The sequence below is a fragment of the Papio anubis genome, chromosome 12, assembly GCF_008728515.1.
Source record: "Papio anubis isolate 15944 chromosome 12, Panubis1.0, whole genome shotgun sequence".
NCBI lineage: Eukaryota > Metazoa > Chordata > Mammalia > Primates > Cercopithecidae > Papio > Papio anubis.
In genome coordinates, this window is record NC_044987.1 from 76,350,683 (window position 1) to 76,367,963 (window position 17,281).

Here is a 17,281-nt window from a genome sequence, read left to right on the forward strand (position 1 = left end):
ACACAACAGACATACAAAGCTGTTGGTCCTAAAGCGGTAGGGAGCAGGCAGCATCCACACAAGACGTTCACGGGCCCCAGAGCAGTGAAAGGACCCCACAAGTTCAGCTAAGGTTTCCTCACCCCTCACCCTTGTTCCCAACACCATGCTGTTCTCTGTGCCTCTGACGTAATCACCCTCTTCCTTTATATTTTCATTTAAAAACTTTCTCTTAAGCATCTACTTTGTGTCAGTCCTGTAGTAGGAGACAATGTAAGCAAAGAGAGAGAGCAGGAAAGTAAACTATTAGAGTTCTCGAGAAACAGAACCAATTGAGAGATTTATTATAAGGAATTGGCTCACGTGATTCTGGAAGCCAGTAAGATCTGCAGTGGGCACGCTAGAGACCCAGCAGTGCCAATGGTGCAATTCCTACCCTTGGGCCGGAGAAAAAACCCTCACATCCCAGCTTGCAGGCAGTCAGGCAGGAGGAATTCCCTTTTATTTGGGAGAGGGTCAGCCTTTCATTTTATTCAACTGATTGATGGGCCCCCACTACATGCACACATTAGGGAGATCAATCTGCTTTACTTAGTCTATTGATTTAAACGTTAAACTCAGCCGTGTGCATGCGGTGGCTCATGCCTGTAATACTAGCACTTTGGGAAGTGGAGGCAGGTGGATAGCTTGTGCTCAGGAGTTCAAGGCCAGCCTGGGCAATGTGGCAAAACCCTGTCTCCACAAAAACAAAACAAACAAAAAATATTAGCTGGGCATGATGGCGTGTACCTGTAGTCCCAGCTACTTGGGAGGCTGAGGTGGGAGGATTGCCTGAGCCTGGGAGGTCGAGACTGCCGTGAGCTGAGATCATGCCTCTGCACTCCAGCCTGGGCAACAGAGTGAGACCTTGTCTCAAAAAAATAATGATTAAAAAATTGAAAAAATGTTAAACTCATTTAAAACTCCCTGACAGAAATGCCCAGGGTAATGTTTGACAAAATACCTGGGTATCCCATGGCCTACTCATGTTGATACATAAAATTAACCATCACAGTAAGACACAGTCCCTTCCTCTTGGGGGTCTCTGGTATAGCGACAGGTAGCACCTTGCTGCTCTCAAACTAGAGAGGGCTTTTCAGGAAGAACAGAAGCCACCTGCCCATAAGCCTTCTGCCTTTTAGCTTCAGATAAGGACTGCTTGTCCCCGAAACCCCAGGCTTTCAGTTCCCAACCCCCCAGCCTGTTCACAGCTCTGCCAGCTCAGGGGCTGCATCCCTTTTCCTTTTTGATTCAGCCAAGAAGCCCACTCTCCCTGACACTTTTTCTCTTTTTAATTCTAACTTTCATTTTATAATCCGTGGAACAGTTGCAAGTATAGTACAAAGAACTTTTTTGTAAACATTTGACACATAAGTTGTGCATATGATGCCTTATTACCACCTCCCTAACACTTTAAGATGTTTTTCCTACATATAAGGATATTCTCCTATGTGATCACAACACAAACACCAAAAGTCAAAATCAGAAACTAATGTTGCCATATTACTAAAATCTTATCTTCAAACCCTATTCAGTTTTCCCACTTATCCAAACAATGTCCTTTCCAGCACGAGGATTCAGTTCAGCATCATGGGATGCGTTTAGTTGTATCTGCAGCCTTCATTCTGTAACAGTTCCTGATGTCTTTTGTTGGTTACTATAACACTGATACCTTTAGAGATCATAGGCCAGTTATACTGTTAAATGTCCCACATTTTGTGTTTGTCTGATGTTTCCTTATGATTAGATTTAGTGTATGCATCTTTGGCAAAAATATCACGTAAGGGATGCTGTATTCTTATTGCACCCTATCAGGCAACACATGCCTTCAGGTTAGCCCATTACTGATGATATTCACTTTGATCCCTTGATTATGATGGCACCTGTCAAGCCTGTCTACTATGAAGTTACTCATTTCCCTTTTGTACTTTTCGAAATAAATATTTTGCAAAGAGATACTTTAAAACTATGTAAATACTCCACATCTCATCAAATATTCAATATATTCATTTATTCGTGTCTGCATATGCACACAGTTTTCTCTTATTCAATGAGTTATAATCTGTTACTATGGGTATTTATTTTGATACACAAATTGTCCCAGATCTTGCCAGTGTGAGCCCTTGGAGCTGGTTGCTATGTTCATTTGATAATGTCACAATCATTCATTGAGTCCTTCCTTGCTTTCAGGTATAATAAGATGTTCCAGGCTTATCTTGCACTTTGCTGTAAATTCAGCCATTTCTCCAAGAAGCCTCGTTTCTTTTATTGGAAAATGGTGTTCAAAAACCAAGATGTATGTGCTAAGTATGCTCATGCTATTAGGGTGTTGCTGTTTCCAGGCCTTCTCAGTGGGCAGAGCTCTACACACATTTATATATTTAATGATTTCTATATTTGCATATAGATATATAGATAAATATTGAAAACTGTAAGTTCACACCAAGACCTCCAATTCTAATACAATACCCTAGTAACTTCTTCTCCAACAGTGAGAGACCTAGCTCTCATGATTCTTAATGTATTTACTCATTTGATCAATCCCCCTGTATGTAGCCAGTCTTCCATTGGGTGCCTTCCTCATGCAGATGCCCTCCTTACCTTACTCAAGGCTCTGACATCCCACATCAACCACACTGCAGATCTTCCTCCATCCCCCCCAACTTTGGACACCCTCCTTACTCTGTCCTTTTTCCAACTCCTGGTCTATGTCATCACACCCACCCCACAAATGCCTTCCTTGCCTTACCACCTTGATTGGACAATTTCCTTATCCCACTGGACCGCCAACACTTTAAGCAGAGCCATCCCTATCAAGGGCACCCTCCCCACCTGCATTGCCTCCTTGGTACCCTCCTTTTGGCATAGGAAGCTGTTCTTTCTCTCCCTGTACTCCAACACACACACACACACACACACACACACACACACACACACACACATCCAACACATGCCTTGCTCACCCCCTCCTATGGCTCTTGGACTAATTTCTTCAACAGGGGAAGAAAAAGTTAAGAGCCCCAAGCACTTCCTTTTTTGTTTTGTTTTGCTTTTGAGGCAGGGTCTTTCTCTGTCCCCTAGGCTGGAGTACACTGGTGCCATATCAGCTCGCTACAGCCTCCATCTCCTGGGCTCAAAGGATCCTTCTGCCTCAGTCTCCCACGTAGCTGGGACTACAGGCATATGCCACCACATCTGGCTAATTTTTGGTTTTTAAATTTTTTTAATAGAGGCAAGGCCTTGCTATACAGCCCAGGCTGGTCTTGAACTCCTGAGTTCAAGTAATTCTCCCATCTTGGCCTCCCAAAGTGCTGGATTACAGGCTTGAGCCACAGTGCCCAACCCACTGCCCCCAACACTTCTTAACAGGCCATCCTATTGTTATTTCCCCTCCAACTGTCATATCACTAGCCAGACTCAGTCAGCTTCCCAGACCACAGGGAAATACAAATCCACACACCTGACACATTGTAGAGGGGTTTTAAACTGAGGCAGCCCGAAAGTACTGCTGTGCAGCTCAGAGTCCATGCAGCATGTGCTTTGTCACACTGCTTTGGCAACTCCAGATATCAAAGTCTTTGCCTCTTTTTCCAGAGCACTCAGACACATACCTGGGACCATATCCCACAGCATCCACAACCCATCCTCAGAACACAATCCACAAGTCCTGGTCATTGTTTTTCAATATTTTGCAGAGCACATGAAAACACTTTACAGCATTTAAGGCCAAAAAAAAAAAAAGTCCCAAACACCTTTTCTTATAAACATGGTCCTGCTTTAGCAACAGGTCTCCATTATGAAGCAATTTGGATTTGGATATCCTATCAAGTTACTTAAAACTAAACTCTGCTATATAGTGTTTTACTTGGTATTTTTTGTGTGGCCACAGTCTAGTGTGATCAGAGAAACCACACAGACATAAATTCTCAGTCCTAATTCCATCGATTATTAGATATGTACTTGCCCTGAACATCTGTAAGATGGGAGTGATGGTGTTTACCAGAAAGAGTTAGTGTAAGGATTCGATGAGAGAACTTGCATTTGAGCCATCTGGAGAGAATGTTAGTTTTAGCACTAACGATCGTTATGTAATACTGCTGAGGAGGAAGGACTGACATCCTCCTGCTTGAGAATCTAATATATGTTGGGTATTTCCTATCCATTCATGAGCCTGAGAGTACTTGAGAAGTTTTGATCTTGGACACTGCTGTTCAGCTTTAAGGATGATGAGGAGGAAATGGAAAGAGTTCCCAAGGGACCAGTGTCAGAGGCAGATAGAAAAGGGCTGCCTGAGCCGGGCATGGTGGCTCACGCCTGTAATCCCAGCACTCTGGGAGGCCAAGGTGGGTGGATCACCTGAGGTCGGGAGTTCGAGACCACCATACCCAACTAAAACTACAAAATTAGTCGGGTATGGTGGTGCATGCCTGTTACCCCAGCTACTTGGAAGGCTGAGACAGGAGAATTGCTTGAACCCAGGAGGCAGAGGTTGCGGTAAGCCAAGATCACGCCATTGCACTCCAGCCTGGACAACAAGAGTGAAACTCTGTCTCAAAAAAAGAAAAGAAAGAAAAGAAAAGGGCTGCCTGGGTCCCTGGGAAGACCCAGGTCCCCTCTGTGTCCTAGCTAACTCCTTATGTGCACACAACCTCAGCAGACCACATAGGTGGCAGTGATAGCAAATGGTGAGGTGGGTGGGGGTGGGGGTCCTACAGCTCAGCTTCTGACCCGGGTAAAAAGGGAGAGATCAGAGATGCATAAACTTTTAAACTAGTACGGTTCTTAGAGATGGTCCTTGGGTGGCTTCTTCTTCTTCTTCTTCTTCTTTTTTTTTTTTTTTTTTTTTTCAGAGTCTTGCTCTCACCAAGACTGGAATGAAGTGATGTGATCTCGACTCACTGCAACCTCCACCTCCTGGGTTCAAACAATTCTCCTGCCTCAGCCTCCCAATTAGCTGGGACTACAGGTGCCTGCCACCACACCTGGCTAATTTTTGTATTTTTAGTAGAGACAGTGTTTCACCATGTTGCCCAGGCTGGTCTCAAACTCCCAACCTCAGGGGATCCACCTGCCTTGGCCTCCCAAAGTGCTGGCATTGCAGATGTGAGCCAGCGCCCCTGGCTATAAAGTGAGGGGCTGGAGTATTTGTCTGAGGACCCAAAGGGACCTTTGGGACCGAGGGAGAACAAGAATCCATGACTCTTGACCTCCAGCCCTAAGCACTTCCCCCAGATCAAAGGTTCCCCTTTGGCTTGCCTGTCAGTCCTCTTTTAGAAATTGGCTGCATTTATAGGTGGAGAAACTGAGAAAGGGCAGAGCTGGCATGCTCAAAAGTAGAAAGCTCAGCAGGAGATCTGTGCCCTCCCTCTTGTGAAAACGAAGTCCTGTGCTTGTTTTTCCACATCTACTGTAAGACACTCAGGAGGATCCCCAGCCACTGTGGATTCACCCTGGTGCCCAGGCCACAATGTGGCAGTCATCATGAAGACATCCTCCACACACTTGTCATGGAGTGGGAGCACACGGCATCTCATGAACTCTTCTAATAGGTAACTTGTGGCAGGTGGCAAGAGGCTGAGTTTAGGGAAGACAGCTAAGAAAGGAAGGAAGGAAATTCACAGTTACATAGCCCTATCTGTCAAGCTCAATCATCTCACTTCTCGCTACTACCTATAGGTAGGTTTTGTTTTACAGATGATGAAAGTCAAGCTTAAAAAGTGAAGCAAAGACTGGGTATGGTAACTGATGTCTGTAATGCCAGCCAAAGTAGAAGGAGTTGTCAACGTAGGAGTTTTCAACCAGCCTAAGCAACCTAGTGGGACCCTGTCTCTACAAAAAATTTTTAAAATGTTAGCTAGGCATAATGGCACATCCGTTAGACCCAGCTACTTGAGGGGCTGAAGCAGGGGGATCACTTGAGCCCAGGAGGTCAAGGTTGCAATGAGCTATGATGGTGCCACTGCACTTCAGCTTGAGCAACAGGGTGAAACTGTCTCAAAATATATGTATGTATATATTTAATTTTAAAATATATATTTTATATATGTATATAAAACTAAAATAAATAAATACATAAAGTGAAGTAAGGGCAGGTGCAGTGGCTTACGCCCGTAATCCCAGCACTTTGGGAGGCTGAGGACGACAGATTACCTGAGGTCAGGAGTTCAAGACCAGCCTGGCCAACATGGCTAAACCCTGTCTCTACTAAAACTACAAAAAGTAGCTGGGCATGGTGACGTGCGCCTGTAATCCCAGCTACAAGAGGCTGAGGCAGGAGAATCACTTGAACCCAGGAGGCGGAGTACAGTGAGCCAAGATTGTGCCACTGCACTCCAGCCTGGGTGACAGAGAAAACTCCACTTCAAAACAAACAAACAAAACAAAACAAAAACAGGAATTGGAGACCAGCGTGGGCAACATAGCAAGATCCTTTCTCTACAGAAATGTTTTAAAAATAGCCAAGTGTGGAGACATGCCTCTGTAGCTTCTCAGGAGGATGAGATGGGAGGATCGCTTGAGTGCAGGAGTTTGAGGCTACAGTGAGCTATGATTATGCTGCTGCACTCCAGCCCAAGCAACGGAGTGAGACCCCATCTCTAAAAACAAACATGAAATAAAATAACAATAGCAATAATAATAATAATGTTCGTTCAAAAAGGAGGAAAGGGAAAGTGCTTCTTTACAGAAAAATGCCAACTAATGAATGAAGACAGAATGACAGCATTAGAAAATCACTATCTAACAAGTACCCTACAATAAGTAGTTCTGGCAAGAATTATCACTGGATATTGAAACATCGGGTAAAAGTTGTTGGAGGACAGGATGTTCCACACAGCCTCTAGATACCATCCTGTGTAAATTACAAAGAGAAAAATGTACCTTTACAGTGAAGAAATGTAGGGGATACCCCTTAACCAAATAAGAATTAAATATCACCCCTAGTAATAGGACAAACTGGTATCACGTGCCTCCTGACGAGATGATGCACTGCAGACACACCACATATGTAGTATATCTGCAAAAATGTCTGACCTATATCTGGTCATGATGAAAAAATCAGACAAATTTTATTTATTTATGTATTTATTTATTTTTTGATACAGAGTCTCACTTCTTTGCCCAGGCTGGAGTGCAATGGCGTGATCTTGACTTACTGCAATGTCTGTTTCCTGGGTTCAAGCAATTCTCCTGCCTCAGCCTCCTGAGTAGCTGGGATTACAGGTCTGGCTAATTTGTATACTTTTAGTAGAGAGGGGGTTTTACCATGTTGACCAGGCTGGTTTTGAATTCCTGACCTCACATGACCACACCCAGCCTAGACAAGTCTATTCTAAAGGACATTCTACAAAATATATATATATATATGGCTGGCTGGGCGTGGTGGCTCACACCCGTAATCCCAGCACTTTGGGAAGCTGAGGTGGGCTAATCATGAGATCAGGAGTTCAAGACCAGCCTGGCCAATGTGGTGAAACCCTGTCTACTAAAAATACAAAAATTAGCCGGGCATGGTGGCACTCACCTGTAATCCCAGCTACTTGGGAGGCTGAAGTAGGAGAATTGCTTGAACCCGGGAGGCGGAGGTTGCTGTGAGCCAAGATTGAGCCACTGCACTCCAGCCTGGGCAACAGAGCAAGACTCCATCAAAAAAAAAAAAAAAAAAATGGCCTGAGCTGGACAGGCAGAGCAAGATGGCAGAATAGAAGGCTCCACCGATTATCCAATCATCGTCTCCCCACCCACAAGGCTGCTATTTAAACAACTATATGTATAGAAAAATCACCTTCATAAGAACCAAATATCAGGTGAGCCCTCATAGTACCTGGTTTTGTCTCTGTATCACAGAAAGAAGCATGGAAGAGATAGAAAAAATAGTCTTGATCCACCAATGCCACCCCTCCCCACCCCTGGCAGCCATAGCCTGATATGGAGAGTATCTCTGGGCACTGAGGGAGGAAAAGCACCACAAGTATGAGGCATTGAACAGCAGAAAGGAAAACTGGACCAAACTCAGTTGCTGCCCATCCATGGAGGGAACATTTAATCCAGCCCTACCCACAGGGGAATTATTGATCCCAGTGGTCAGAACTTGAGTTCTTGCAAACCTTGCCACTGAAGGCTACTGTGCTCTGGGTCTCTAAGTAAACTTGAAAGGCAGTCCAGGCCATAAGGACTGAACTCTAGGTGAGTCTTAGGGCTGAGCGGAACTGGGCTGAGATTCAGGGGCCACATGACCTACTGAGACACCATCTGGGGTGGCTAAGGGAGTGCTGGCATCACCCCTCTCCTAACCCCAGGCGGCACAGCTCATGGCTCCACAAAAGACCTCTTCCTTCTACTTGATGAAAGGAGAGGGAAGAGTAGAGAGGACTTTGTCTTGCATTTTGGATACCAGCTCAGCCACAGCATGCTAGGACACCAGTCAGTGTTGTGAGGCTCCCGTTACAGGTCCTAGCTCCCAGACATTTTTAGACATACCCTGAGCCAGAAGGGAACCAGTTGCCTTGAAGGGAAGGACTCAGTGCTGGCAGCAGTCATCACCTACTAAATGAAGAGCCCTTGGGCTCTGAATAACCAGCAGGGATACCCAGGTACTACATGGAGGGCCTTGGGTGAGCCTCAGAGACTGGACTGGCTGGCTTCAGGTAAGATTCAGCACATTACCAGCTGTGGGGGATACAGGGCAAAACTCTTCTGCTTGATAAAAGCAGAGGGGAAAGTAAAGAGGACTTTGTTTTGCACCTTAGGTAACAGCTCAGCCACAGTGGGGTAGAGCACCAAGCAGGCTCTTGGGGTCCCTGATTCTGGGACTTGACTCTTGGATGGCATTTTTGGATCTGCCCTGGGCCAGAGGGGTGCCCATTGCCCTGAAGCGTGAGTCCCAAGCCAGGCAGCATTCCACCACAAGCATTCACCATGGGCCTTAAGGGAACATGAGCCATAGTCTGGTAGTTCTCCCCATGGCCTGCAGTGGTGGTGGCTACAGGGAAAGGCTCCTCTACCTTTGGAAAGAGGAAGGAAGAGTGGGAAGGACTGTGTCTTGTGGTTTGAGTGCCAGTTCAGCAGCAGTACAATAGAACACCAGGTAGACTTCCCAGGTTTTTGACTGTAGTCCCTGACTCCCAGACCGCACCTCTGCACCCACCTAGGGCCTGGGGGAACTCACTGCCCTGAAGGGAAGGACAGAAGCCTTGTTGGCTTTGCCACCTGCAGACTGAAGAGCCTCAGGGCGTAGGCTGTAGCCAGGGAGTGGTTACAGCAGGCCTTGGGCAAGACCCAGTGCTATGTCAGCTTCAGGTCTGACCCAGGACAGTCATATTAGTAGTGGCCAGAGGGGTGCTTGTGTCACTCCATCCCCAGCTTTAGGTGGCTCAGAATACAGAGAGACTGTATGTTTGTGAGAAAGTAAAAGAAGAAAACAAAAGTCTCTGCTTGGTAATCCAGAGAATTCTCCCAGATCTTGTCCAAAACCATCAACGCGGTACCTCTACAAGTCTGTAAGAACCACAGCATTACTGGGCTAGGGGTGCCCCTTAAAGCAAATACATCTTGGATTACAACACCTAGGTCCTTTCATATATGTGGAAAGCCTTGTAAGAAAGATGAGAAACAAGCCCCGACAGTGAAGACTACGATAAACACCTAACTCCTTAATGCCCAGATACCCAAGAACATGTACTAGCATCAGCACCATCCAGAAAAACATTACCTCACCAAATGAACTAAATAAGTTACCAGGGACCAATCCTTAAGAAACAGATGTGACCTTTCAGACAGAATTCAAAATAGCTGTATTGAGGAAACTCAGAGAAATTCAAGATAACGAAGAGAAGGAATTCAGAATTTTATCAGATATATTCAACAAAGAGATTGAATTTAAAAGAATGAAGCAGAAATTCTGGAGCTGAAAAAAGCAATTCACATACTGAAGAATGCATCAGAGTGCTTTAATAGCAGAGTTGATCATGCAGAAGAAAGAATTACTGACCTTGAAGACTATTTAAAAATATAAAGTCAGAGTAGACAAAAGAAAAAAAAATAAAAATAAAAAAAGCACACCTACAAGATCTAGAAAATAGCCTCAAAAGGGCAAATCTAAGAGTTATTGGCCTTAAAGCGGAAGTAGAGAAAGAGATAGACATAAAAAGTTTATTCAAGGCTGGGCACGGTGGCTCATGCCTGTAATCCCAGAACTTTGGGAGGCCAAGGCAGGCGAGGTCAGGAGATCGAGACATCCTGGCTAACACGGTGAAGCCCCTGTCTCTACTAAAAATACAAAAAATTAGGCGGGCGTGGTGGTAGGCGCCTATAGTCCCAGCTACTTGGGAGGCTGAGGCAGAAGAATGCTGTGAACATGGGAGGCAGAGCTTGCAGTGAGCCGAGATCGCGCCACTGCACTCCAGCCTGGGGGACAAAGTGGGACTCCGTCTCAAAAAAAAAAAAAAGTTTATTCAAAGAGATAATAACAGAACTTCCCAAACCTAGAGAATGATATCAATATCGGCCCAGCATGGTGGCTCACGCCTGTAATCCCAGCACTTGGGGAGGCCGAGGCAGGTGGATCACGAGGTCAGGAATTCGAGACCAGCCTGACCAACATGGTGAAACCCTGTCTCTACTAAAAATACAAAAACTTGCCGGGTGTGGTGGCACGTGCCTGTAATTCCAGGTACTCAAGAGACTGAGACAGGAGAATCTCGGAGGTTGCAGTGAGCCAAGATTGCACCACTGCACTCCAGCCTGGGCGACAGAATGAGACTCCGCCTAAAAAAAAACAAAAAGAAAGAAATATATCAATATCAAAGTAAAAGAAGGTTATAGGACACCAAGCATATTTAACCCAAAGAAGACTACCTCAAAACATTTCATAGTCAAATTCCCAAAGATTAAGGATAAAGAAAGGATCCTAAATGCAGTAGGAGAAAAGAAACAAATAACATACAAGAGAGCTCTTATCCATCTGGCAGGAGACTTTGCAGTGGAAACCTTACAGGCCAGGAGAGAGTAGCATGACACATTTAAAGTGCTAAAGGAAAAAAAACTTTTACCCTAGAATAGCATATCTGGTGAAATTATCCTTCAAACATAGAGGAGAAATAAAGACTTTCTCAAACAAAAGCTAAGGGATTTCATCAACACCAGACCTATTCTACAAGAAATGTTGAAGGGCCGGGCGCAGTGGCTCACATCTGTAATCCCAACACTTGGGGAGGTCAAGGCAGGCAGATCACTAGGTCAGGAGATTGAGACCATCCTGGCTAACACGGTGAAACCCAGTCTCTACGAGAAATCCAAAAAAATTAGCCAGGCGTGGTAGCGGGCGCCTATAGTCCCAGCTACTCGGGAGGCTGAGGCAGGAGAATGGCGTGAACCCAGGAGGCAGAGCTTACAGTTAGCTGAGATCGTGCCACTGCACTCCAGCCTGGGCAACAGAGCAAGACTCCATCTCAAAAAAAAAAAAAAAAGAAAGAAAGAAATGTTAAAGGGAGTACTGCAATCAGAAAGAAAATTATGTTAATGAGCAACAAGTAATCACCTGAAGCTACAAAACTCACTGGTAATAGCACACAGAAAAACACAGAATATTATAAATGTAACTGTGATGCATAAGCTTCTCTTTTCCTTAATAGACTAAATGATGAACCAAAAAAAAAAAAAAACTATAACAACTTTTCAAGACACAGACAGTACAATAAGATATATATAGAAACAACAAAAAGTTAAAAAGCAGGAAGACAAAGTTAAGGCATACAGTTTTTTATTAGTTTTCTTTTTGCATATTTGTTTAGGCAAACAGTATTATGTTGTTATCAGGTTAAAATAATGGGTTACAAGATAGCACTTGCAAGCCTCATGGTAACCTCAAACCAAAAAACATACAATGGATACACAAAAAATACAAAGCAATAAACAAAATCATATCACCAGAGAAAATGACCTTCACTAAAGGAAAACAGGAAGCTAAGAAGGAAGAGAAGACCACAAAACAATCAGCAAACAAATAACAAAATGGCAAGAGTAAGTCCTTATCAATAATAACATTAAATGTAAATTGACTAAACTCTCCAATCAAAAGACAAAGAGTGGCTACATGGGTGAGAAAAGAAGACCCATTGTTTTGTTACCTACAAGACAGAGGGTGGACACCTCCTGAGATATGGGGATTAATATCACCCCCCTCTACCCTCCTGGATATTACGAACCACATCGCAGGGGGGTGGACACCACCATGATATGGAGAGTAATATCACTCCCTCTCCCCGCCTGAATATTATGAACCACATCGCAGGAGGGTGGACACACAGTGTATTCACCATATTTCCAGTAATATTATCTTTCCCATTGAACATCATGAACAATATCACAGGAGGGGTACACCTCATCCTCTCCCCCACTGCATATTGGGAACAATATCTTCAACTCTTCCCCTGGATATTAGGAACAATATCACAGTGTAGGTGTACACTGTCTGTGATATTGGGAGTAATATTAGCCTCTTCCCCTTTGGATATTAGAAACTATATCACAGATGGGTTGTACTCCACCTGTGATATTGGGAATAATATCATCCTTTCCTGCAATGGATATTAGAAACAGTATCACAGGAAGTGTGTACACCGTCTGCAGTATTGAAAGTAATATCATTCCCTCCCCACCCCCGGCATATTAGGAACTAAATCACAGGAAGGAAGTACATTCCCTGCGATATTGTGAGTAATATCATCTTCCTCTTCCTTGGATTTTATGAACAAGATCACAGGGTGGGTGTACACTTCCTGTGATACAGGGAGTAATATCTTCCTCTTCCCCGCTATATGTTAGGAGCAATATCACAAGGCGGATGTACAGCCCCTGCGACATTTGCTGTAATATCATTCTGTCTCCCCTAGATATTAGGAGAAATACTACTGGGGGTGTGTACAACCCTGCGATATTGGGAGTCATATCATCCTCTTTCGCTCTGGATATTAGGAAGAGTATCACAGGGGTGTGTACACCCCCTGCGATATTGGGAGTAATATTATCCTCTCACCCTCTGGATATTAGGAAGAGTATCACAGGGGTGTGTACACCCCCTGCAATATTGCAAGTAATATCATCCTCTTCCTGTTGGATGTTAAAAACAAAATTACAGGGGGTTGTACACCTGCTGAGATATTGGGAGTAATATCTTCCTCTCTCCCCCTGGATATTAAGAGCAATATCACGGGGGTGGTTTACATCCTATGTGATACTGGGAGTAATATCATCCTCTCTCCTTCTGGATATTAGGAACAATATCACAGGGAGGGTGTACACCCCTGTGATATTGGCAGTAGTATCTTCCTCTCCCTGGATATTATGAATAATATCACAAGGGGTTTTACACCCCCTTTTATATTAAGTGTACTATCATCCTCTCGCCCTCTGGATATTAGGAACAATATCACGGTGGGGGCGGGGGGGTGTACACCCTTGCGATATTGAAAGTAATATCCTCTCCCCCATGGTTTTTAGTAACAAAATCATAGGGGGTCGTACACCTGGTGCGATATTGGTAGTAGTATCTTTCTCTCTCTCCCTGGATATTGGGAACAACATTACAGGGGGGTTGTACACCACCTGCAATATTTGGAGTAATATGATTCTTTGCCCATCTGGATATTAGGAACAATATCACGGCACCGGGGTCATGGAAAACCCCGGCTATTTTGAAAGTAATGTCAGCGGGTCTCCCTTTGGATATTAAAAACTATATCACAGAAGGAATATACTTTTTCTGCAATATAGGGAGTAGTATCATCTCTTCTTCCCTAGATACCATGAACAATATTACAGGAGGGGTGTACACTTTCTGCGATATTTGGAGTAATATTATCCTCTCCCATCCTGAATATTAGGAAAATATTACAGGGTGGGGGGGACACCCCTGCAACATTGGGAGTAATATCATACTTTCCAACCAGGAAATTATGAACAAGATCACAGAGAGGGTGTACACCCCCTGCGATATTGGGAGTAATGTCGTGTCCTCCCCAAACCTGGATGTTAGCAACAAGATCACAGAGGGGGTGTACACACCCTGCGATATTGGAAGTAATAGGATCCTCTCTTCCCCTTGATATTAGGAAAAATATCACAGCACGGGTGTACATTTCCTACACTGTTGGGAGTAATATCATTCTTTTCCTCTCTGGATATTAGGAACAATATCACAGGGGTGGTGTACATTTCCTTCGATATTGGGAGTAATACCATACTCTATTTCCCTGGATATTAGACACACTATCACCCCCTGTGATATTGGGAGTAATATCATACCTCCTTCCCTGGATATTAGAAACAATATCACAGGTGGTGTACACCCCCTGTGATATTGGGAGTAATATCATTCTCTCCACCCCCGGATATTAAGAACAATATCACGGCAGAGGTGTATAACCTCAGTGATATTGGGAATAATGTCATCCTCTCCTTCCCTGGAAATTAGAAACAATATCACAGGAGGGTGTACACCTTCTTTGATATTCAAAGCAATATCATCCTCTCCCCTGCTGGATATTAGAGAAAATATCACACATGGCATACACCCACTGTGATATTAGGAAGAATATTACAGGGTGTACACCCACTCTGACTTTAGGAGAAATATCTCCCTCAAATAATACAAAAATATCACAGGGTATACAGTCATATCTCCCTAGGATATTACAAATAATATCATAGGCTGTGCACCCACTAGGATTACAAATCCCATAGTGCTGGGATTACAGGCGTGAGCAACCACGCCTGGCCCATGCTGTATCTTTATCTGTTGTCTGTTGTTGTTTGTTTGTTTTTGAGCCCAGAAATAACTTCTCACCTATATGTTCAAATGATTTTTAATATGAATGCCAAGAAAGTTCATTGGTGGAAAAGCAGCCTTTTCAAGAAATGGTGTTGGAGAAACTTGATTTCCACATGCAGAAGAGTGAAGGTGGACCCTATGTCACACCAGATGCAAAAACTAGCACAAACTGGGTCAAAGACCTAACCCCAAGAGCTAAAACTATAATATGCCTAAAAGAAAACATTGGCCAAACTTTTATGACATCAGAATGGGCAATGCTTTCTGGGATATGACACCAAAAGCATAGGCAACAAAAGAAAATCAGATTCCTTGGATTACAGCTAAATGAGAAACACTTTTGTGCATCAAAAAACACTGTGAACTGAGTGAAAAGATAACCCATGGATTAGGAAAAATATTTGCGAATCATATATCTGAAAAGAGGCTGATAGCCATAATATATAAAGAACAGCTAGAATTAAACAAGAAACCCAAGGTGTCCCATTAACAATGGTCAGAAGGCTTGAGTAGACATGTCCCTAAAGAAGATATACCAATGGCCAATAAGCATATAAAATGATGTTCGAAATCATATCACTAATCATAGGGAAGTGCAAATCAAACCAATAATGTGATACCACACATTAGGATGAATATGATAAACAAACAAGCAATGATGAAACTAGAGGGAAGTAGGAATGCTCAAACATGATCAGAGGGAATGTAAAACTGTGCAGGAACATGGAAAATAGTATGGAGTGTACTTGAAAAATCAGAAACACAATTATCAGATGATCCCGCAGTTGCATTTGTGGGTACCTACCAAAAAGAATTAGAAGCCAGGAGTGGAAAAGATATCTGTACACCCATATTCATAGCAGCGTTATTCACAACAGTCAAAAACGTGGAAGCAACTCAGTGGTCCATGGACAGATGAATGAAAAAGCACACTGCAGCTCATTCATACAATGGAAAGCTATTCAGCCTTAAAAAGGCAGGCACTTCTGGCCTGCGCAGTGGCTGATGCCTGTAATCCCACCATCTTGGGAGGCCAAGGTGGGCGGATCACCTGAGGTCAGGAGTTCAAGACCAGCCTGGCCATCATGGTGAAACCCTGTCTCTACTGAAAATGCAAAAAAATTAGCCAAGTGTAGTGGTGCATGCCTGTAGTCCCAGCTACTCGTGAGGCTGAGGCACAAGAAATCACTTGGATCCAGGAGGTGGAGGTTGCAGTGAGCCCAGATTGTGCCACTGCACTCCAGCCTGGGCAACAGAGTGAGACTCCATCTAATAAAAAAAAAAAAAAAAAAGCAGGCACATCTGACACAAGCTGCAACATGGATGAACCTTGAAGACATTTTTGTCAGTGAAATAAATAAATCACTAAAGGATAAACACGACTGGGCTCAGTGGCTCACACCTGTAATCCTAGCACTTTGGGAGGCTGAGGCGGGTGGATCACTTGAGGTCAGGAGTTCGAGACCAGCCTGGCCAATATGGCGAAAACTTGTCTCTACTAAAAATACAAAAATTAGCTGGGTGTGGTAGCCCAGGCCTGTAATCCCAGCTACTCAGGAGACTGAGACACTAGAATTGCTTGAACCCAGGATGTGGAGGTTGCAGTGAGCCGAGATCGCACCACTGCACTCCAGCCTGGGCGACAGAGAAAGACTCTGTCTAAAAAAACAAAAAAGAAAAAATTAAACACAGTATGATTCCACTTATATCAAGTCTCTAGAGTAGTTAAACTCATAGAGTTGCAATGTAGAATGGTGGCCCCCAGGGGTGGGCGAGAGAGAGGAGTGGAGAGTTTGGTTAATGGGTCCAATTTCCATTTTGAAAGATGAAAATGTTCTGGAGTTGAGAGAGGTGATGGTTGCTAAACAATGTGAAAGTACTTAATGTCATTAAACTGTAAACTTAAAAATAGTGGAAATTGTAAATGTTTATACTGGCCATTCTATATGAAATAATATTTATTTATAATTTTTAATATTTATATGTTGTATATTTTACCATAGTAAAAGATGAAAATTAAAGCAGTTGAATCTTTAAAAAGAGAAGAAAGAAGCAAATAATACACACAGGATTTCTGCTGATTAGAGGAAGAGCCCCACAGCTTCTATGGACACTCACTTTTCTCTTCTTGCTGCATTATTATGAGGAAATCCTTAGAGATGGGGGAGCTTGGGTGAATTTGGCTAATGAAGAGCTCTGTGACTTGAGCCCCTAAGGCCATGGAATAGTAAATACTCAGTCTGTACCTCCAGCCCTGCAGTGTGAGGTTCCAGTCAGGTGGGCTCCACACCCGTCACCTGCATCAGGAGGCTCATGTCTGACCCTGTCTTCTTGCCCGGCTTGAGGACGGAGTCTGAGCCTCCATCATGCACCACGCAGGGAAGACAGTGGACCGGTTCTCCGTGATCGTGGCCCGGCAGAGGGGAAGCGCAGTTC